The sequence below is a fragment of the Balaenoptera musculus genome, chromosome 4, assembly GCF_009873245.2.
Source record: "Balaenoptera musculus isolate JJ_BM4_2016_0621 chromosome 4, mBalMus1.pri.v3, whole genome shotgun sequence".
Taxonomy (NCBI): Eukaryota; Metazoa; Chordata; class Mammalia; order Artiodactyla; family Balaenopteridae; genus Balaenoptera; species Balaenoptera musculus.
In genome coordinates, this window is record NC_045788.1 from 67,857,557 (window position 1) to 67,865,075 (window position 7,519).

Genomic DNA, 7,519 nt, shown 5'->3' on the forward strand with positions numbered 1-7,519 from the left:
CATCCTTGGAGCCAAATGAGTTTTAGGGCCAGGAGCTAGAAATTAGATTTAAAGAGGTCCTAAGTGTCCTTTCCTGGATCTGTACCCTTGAGCCCATGTTAGAATGAATTGTACTCTACAGCTGTTGAGCTCAAATTACTTCTTTCAAAATTATCTCCTTACATTCACTCTGCTGATGGAATTCTCTTTTTTAAAATAATAATCTATTAAATCTAACATTTCAATAGTATTGTTATTGTAAAACACTGTATTCTAAAAAGTGTGTAAAATAAATGTGTGTAAATTAAATCCATTTTCTGATGGAACTTGCAATTTCCGAGATTAAATAAATTTTTTGATTAATTATCAAGGGAACTATTTTTGAGGTTAAATTTCTTTGATAACCAGCCTCTCTGTGAAATATTTACTTACATCTTTAAAACAAAGAAACAAATATATTAAATGTCTTCCCTTAGAGTGATTCCTAAGGGAAGAACTCTAGTTATTGGGAGATAACTCCTAATCAATCAACTCTATAAATTTGAATGCTAATAGTTCTGATCTCTTTAAATTAGAAGATATTGGACCAACTATTATACCTCCAATCTGATCTTTTCTATAGTACTGAAATAAAAACTTCTAGTTACAGAGTTCAGGTAGTCTACAGTAGTCTTATAATTCATCACTTTTGTTATTTGGCTATAAGTAATTAGATTGAGTTGAAAACTTTCATTTCTTCACATCTATGGTTTTACATTAGATTACCAAAATCCTTTCCGTATAATCATTGCATTTAATTATAACTAGTAGCACTAATCTTGGAAGAAGGCAGAATACAAAGTTAGGACTGACTTTATGGAATAAAAATTTAGTGTCCAAAATATTCACGTTTTATATTTTAAATCCAATTAAATTGATGCTGTTACTGGGAAGAATATAATGTGAGTTCATTAGTGACTTCGCCTCTGACAGAACTGTCTTGGACAGTGGAGATAGTTAATCCTACATTAGAATATGTTGTGCATCAAAAAATCAGTTTGTTTGCTTGTATTGGTCTCTTGTAACTCTCTAGACTTGGTCAAGAGTGGCCCCAGTTTTAGCCTCATACTTTAGAGCAGTACCACTTCATGAGTGGATCCATGACAGGATAAGAAGCTTGTATCAGAATGTAAATTAATATTGGTTTCTTTACCTAGCCGTTCTAAAGAAAAATGTTAGCAAAAATAAATAACATGCTTAGTGATGTAGTTCATTTACACTCTGGTGAAGCAAATTATCTCATCATGGAACAGTAACAAGTAGTTCATGGTGTCAGTTGGAGTACTGTTCTATGAGTAGTACTGCTTTAGAGATCATCCACTCTGGCCCTCTTCCAGCCATGCCCCTCCCACAGGGTGAGGAATCCGAGGGACCTAAGAGACACAACTAACCGGAAACACACTCCAACTTCTAAACCATGATCTGGGCACACAAGACCTTGGAATTCTTTGTCCAAACTGTCTAAGGTTATTTGGGCCTCCTCCCCCTGTCCTTTTTCCCAAAGATGAATCACACTACTAAGTGCCTTTTTGTAGCTACATAAAGAGAAGCTGGTTGTGTGGGTTGGAGTTTCCACTTTCGTGCACAGCTGCTCACAGGACAGGTCAATGGAATTTGGGGTGGGGAAGAAGGAAGTGGTCAACTCTTCAGGGACCAGGGCCAGCTCTTCATGCACTTTTCCAGCAAGTAGATAATTCTAAGTTTCTACCTGGCCTTCTAGTTCAGTGTAGAACATTTCCCTGTATGATATGTAGAGCTCCACTGTACTCTTGCCCCAGCCCTGCAAACGTTAGGGAAAGACGCCTTCCAGCCTATGGGCATCACTTTGAAAAAAAATTAAAGGGATTTTAAAAAACATGCAACTTTTAAAAATGTTCAATCCCCACTCTTCTAATAGCATTTGCTTGTTTTTTTTGAAGTTTTTAGAATGCGAAAAAAAAAAAATGTATGGTACTAGGTTTTTTATATGCCTTCATTTTCTTTAAGGAAATCATGTTTTCCTTATGCTATTTTATTTACCAGAATTCTTTTTTTCCTCTATTGTTCCCTAGTGAATTGTATGCATCCTTTAAATAGTTTTCAACCAGTCCTGACCTTCCCCTCTCTTCTCACACCTTTCAATGTCCCAACTTAGTGATAAAATCTCTCATCCCTAGAATTGGCCAAATCCCCCAGAATTCTGACTGGTTCCTTCAGTTTCCTTCTATATTTTATAGGACACTGTTTGAAGTATTATTTCTTAATAAACTTCTTTTCAACTTCACTGGTTTCCTCTTTTCTTTCATCTCTATCTCGTCATGTATTTACGTACGTATATATTCAGATATTTATATGTATATAATTTATTTTTATATTCATTTCTTCCCCTTTGGTTGTGAGTTTCCTTCAGGCCAATGACTATATCTAATTATTCTATTTTTCCACAGCACCTAATATAGTGACTGTCGCATAGATACTGAATAAATAATTTATGTTATTTAAATAAATCAAGCAAAATAAAATTGTTATATACTATTAGAATAATTCACAGAGAGAAGGAGCTTCCTGGATATTTAAGATTTTAAACCATACTTTAATAATAAAAGTAGAACATTCTTCTATACCTCCTATAAAGTTGAATGTCAAACTAAAGATTCAAAAAAAAAAAAAACAAAGCCAATAAAGAAGCAATGCCTTAAAACTCTGGAGAGGCCTTAGAAAGGGAAAATCATTTTTGATTGGCTTTGTTATTGTTTTTTAAGAATGGATGTCTTCATTTTGAAATGTATTATTTTAAGATCTAAGGGTTTCCTGCTAGTGCTAAGTTATCTTTTTTTATACTTATATTTGGCTTACCATTGAAACCATTCATTTATTCCGTTTCCATAAAACCCCTAATAACTATTTAAATTTTTTCTGTTCTTGGCTCTTTTCAAAATCATAAATACAGGTTTGAAAACTAAATTTGATTTCGGGGCAAATTATTCCCCTCCCTGTGCCCATCCCCACTAATTGCTAAGGAACTGCGACTGTGTCCATCAGTTTTATTTATGATGACTCATATTTATTCCCTAGGAAATGGAAAGCCTGCTATAGATCAGATGATATTGAATCATTGTAACTACCTTCTCTCCAGGTTAAACTAATGAAAATTAATAAAAGTAAGAGTGAAAACAACTTTGCTTTTAAATTGAGAGAATCAAATGTAATTTTCAAGCGACTCTATTATGCTTGCTTGTTTTTCACATCAAATAGTTCAATATCCTGTAGCTAATGTGAAAGCAATTTGTGAGCAAATTAAACCAATAATACAGTAATTCTTAGGTTGTTTTGTTTATTAAATATTATGTTGTCAATTTTTTCCATAAATATAGGTACATTTGTTAGGTATAAAACCAGTTTTAAAATTTATATCTATAATGTTCTTGAGATTTTTATTGTTTTCAAAAATTGTCCTTAAGAAGATATATTAACTATCCTCTTAGAAAATGAGTATTTTCCTAGTGTGTGGCTTCAATTTAATTTTTAGTTACTTTAGTCTATTACACTGGCAACAATTTTTTTTTTTAATTTTTTTTAAAAATTTATTTATTTATTTATTTATTTTTAGCTGTGTTGGGTCTTCGTCTCTGTGCGAGGGCTTTCTCTAGTTGCGGCGAGCGGGGGCCACTCTTCATCGCGGTGCGCGGGCCTCCCACTTTCGCGGCCTCTCTTGTTGCGGAGCACAGTCTCCAGACGGGCAGGCTCAGTAATTGTGGCTCACGGGCCCAGTTGCTCCGCGGCATGTGGGATCTTCCCAGACCAGGGCTCGAACCCGTGTCCCCTGCATTAGCAGGCAGACTCCCAACCACTGCGCCACCAGGGAAGCCCTGGCAACAATTTTTAGGCATATGTGTTAAAATCTTTATATCTCAGAACCAAAAACGCTCCCTAGGGGAGGGAGAACACTTTTTTTAAAAACATATTTATATTCTCGGTATGCTTAGGGCCAGTAAGAATTATTAAAATATGACATTTTCATTTTATTCTTTTTCAGATTTCATGAATTTTTTCTTGCAAAACATAGTCCGTTATATGCACAGTAAGGTGTTGCCCTGGTCATTAAGAAAAGTATTTAAAATACCAACTATGAATATTTGCAACAATAATAATAACTAACATTTATTGTATGCTGCATGTACCACACCTAGCACTAGCTACTATACCAACAGGATCTGATTTAACCATCAAAACTACCCTATAAGATAGTCATTGCAATTTTCCTCATTATCTGGGTCCAGAAATGAATGCTTAAGAGAGCTACAAATAACCTCATAATGTCTCCCAGTAATAAGTATATTTATCTACTAATTATCATCTACATCACAAAGCTAGTAAATATTTCACTAAAATTAGGGCTAGCAAATTATTGAATATAATTATATTTTAAAATATAATTGGCAATTATAGTTATATAATTCTGGCAATTATATACCAGAATTAAATTCATATTTAAGATAATACTAAACACACTTGTATTCAGGGAATTTCAAATACTTAAAAAATAATATTTGTGTTAGTTTATGAAAATTGCTAAGATAAATTTTCCATTCAGCTGTGTAAAGGATTGTGTGCTATGTCAGATACGAAATCATAGAATTCTAAACCAAAGAAACTCCAAAATTCATATTTTCTAGCCCCAAACTTGGGGGGGGGAAGGAGCTTAAATTTTAATTTATCTACATTGCAGCTGTTCTACAAATATTTGTTGTTTGTTGTTTTCTTAAAAACTCTCAGGGAAATTTTCATATCCATAACAAAAGTCTATCTTAGGGCTTAATTGCTTTAGGCTTTCTAATTTCTGATATAAATCTCTCCTTCTATAGTTTTAGCATCTTCTCTCTGAGGCTGCAAAATTAAATCAATCATTCAATCTACCCAATACCATTCTCATGATACTTTTAACCCACTCAGTTTTAAATTTCTCCAGAATCAATTACCTAGGTCACAGTTGGATTAAATGATAATAAAAAAATTTCACTGTCCACTTCACATTATTGAGGTGCTATAAAAATAAAATTATGACCCAGAGTTACTTTAAAAGACTTGAGAGATTAAAAATGCTATGTTTTATCATTTTTGTTTTGAGAGACTAAGAGGTTATTTAAATCAGAATTATTATAGATTGCTATAGTTATTCATTTTATACTGTTATTATATACTATATGGTTATTCATTTTATCACATTTTTAGGTAGAACCAACTTCTTTGTCCTGACAAATCACAGAATAATCATAAGGGCAAAAGGTAATGTGTAGCAAATAAAAAGCTTCCCATTCAGATGCTACTAAAGGAATTGAAAGTCATTTATTAAGCATATACAATGGGCCAGGCTATGTTCTAGGCATGTACGTTTCAGCAGCAAACGTAACAGATAAAATCCCCTGTCCTCATGGTTCTATTGGAGAAAACAGACATTAACAAAATAAAAATGTAAATAAGATAGTATGTTAGAATCACTGGATATAAGTTATATGTAAGTTCAGCTTTAATCAATACTAACAAAGAGTTATTTAAGTAGTTGTATCTATATATTCCCATTGGTAGTGTATGAGAATTCCAGTTGCTCCACATTTTTACCAACAGTTGGCATTGTCTATCTTTTTATTTTTACCTATGTTGGTCAGTGTGAAGTAGTATTTTTTTTTAATTAAAAAAAAATTTTTTTAACATCTTCATTAGAGTATAATTGCTTTACAATGGTGTGTTAGTTTCTGCTTTATAGCAAAGTGAATCAGCTATACATATATCCCCATATCTCTTCCCTTTTGCGTCTCCCTTCCACCCTCCCTATCCCACCCCTCTAAGTGGTCACAAAGCACCGAGCTGATCTCCCTGTGCTATGCGGCTGCTTCCCACTAACTATCTATTTTACATTTGGTAGTGTATATATGTCCATGCCACTCTCTCACTTCGTCACAGCTTACCCTTCCCACTTCCCATGTCCTCAAGTCCATTCTCTACGTCTGTGTCTTTATTCCTGTCCTGCCCCTAGGTTCTTCAGAACCTTTTTTTTTTTTTAATTTTTTATTTATTTTATTTATTTTTGGCTGTGTTGGGTCTTCGTTTCTCTGCGAGGGCTTTCTCTAGTTGCGGCGAGCGGGGGCCACTCTTCATCGCGATGCGCAGGCCTCTCACTATCGCGGCCTCTCTTGTTGCAGAGCACAGGCTCCAGACGCGCAGGCTCAGTAGTTGTGGCTCACGGGCCTAGTTGCTCCGCGGCATGTGGGATCTTCCCAGACCAGGGCTCGAACCCGTGTTCCCTGCATTGGCAGGCAGACTCTCAACCACTGTGCCACCAGGGAAGCCCCAGAACCTTTTTTTTAGATTCCATATATGTGTGTTAGCATACGGTATTTGTTTTTCTCTTTCTGATTTACTTCACTATGTATGACAGACTCTAGGTCCATCCACCTCACTACAAATAACTCAATTTTACTTCTTTTTATGGCTGAGTAATATTCCATTGTATATATGTGCCACATCTTCTTTATCCATTCATCTGTCGATGGACAATTAGGTTGCTTCCATGTCCTGGCTATTGTAAATAGAGCTGCAATGAACATTGTGGTACATGACTCTTTTTGAAGTAGTATTTTATTTTGATTTTAATTTCCTTTTATCTGATTACCATTTGAGAACTTTATTGTCTGTTTGAATATCCTCCTCTGAAGTGCTTAACCACTATTTTTATTGTTTTCTTCCTACTGAATTGTAGGAATTCATCATATATTTGAATATAAACTTTGTTGTTATATGAGTTACATCTTATTGAACTCTGGCTTTCCTTTTCATTCTATCAATGTCTCTTCATGAGCAGAAGGCCTAAATTTTAATAAAGATCCATTTTTCAAGTTTTTATTTTTATGATTAGAGTCTTATTGTATTCTACTTAAAAAATCTTTGCCCATCCCAGAGTAATGAAGGTATTCTCCTGTTTTCCTATATAACATATATTGTTTTATCTTTCACATATATGTCTACAATCCATCTGGAATTGGTAAGTATGAGGTACAGGGCAAAATTACTTTAATATAGATTTCCAACTGTCCCAACATCACTTATTGGAATAATAAAAACACCTTGTCCTCCATTGCTATGGCACTTTGTGTAAAGTGGGACAAATTTTGGTAAGTTTGAATATTGATAGGTAAATCCAGTAGAGAGGGGAAAACTGATGATGTGGGAAAGGGAAAACAGAATAAACTGGAGTAGCCTACTGTGGATGTTCATTAAAGTACAAATGGAGATGGTGACCTTAGCTAAAAGCATAGACAGTCATTAATAATGGCAATATTAGTGATGATAATCAATAACGCTTATATTACTTACCATGAACCAGGTACTTACTGTTCAAAGTACTTCACACACACACATATATACATATGAACTCATATATATGTAGGTATATTTTTTTTATGTGTAAATATACATGAACTCATATACATATATTTATATAAATATACTAATTTTATTTTGTAAC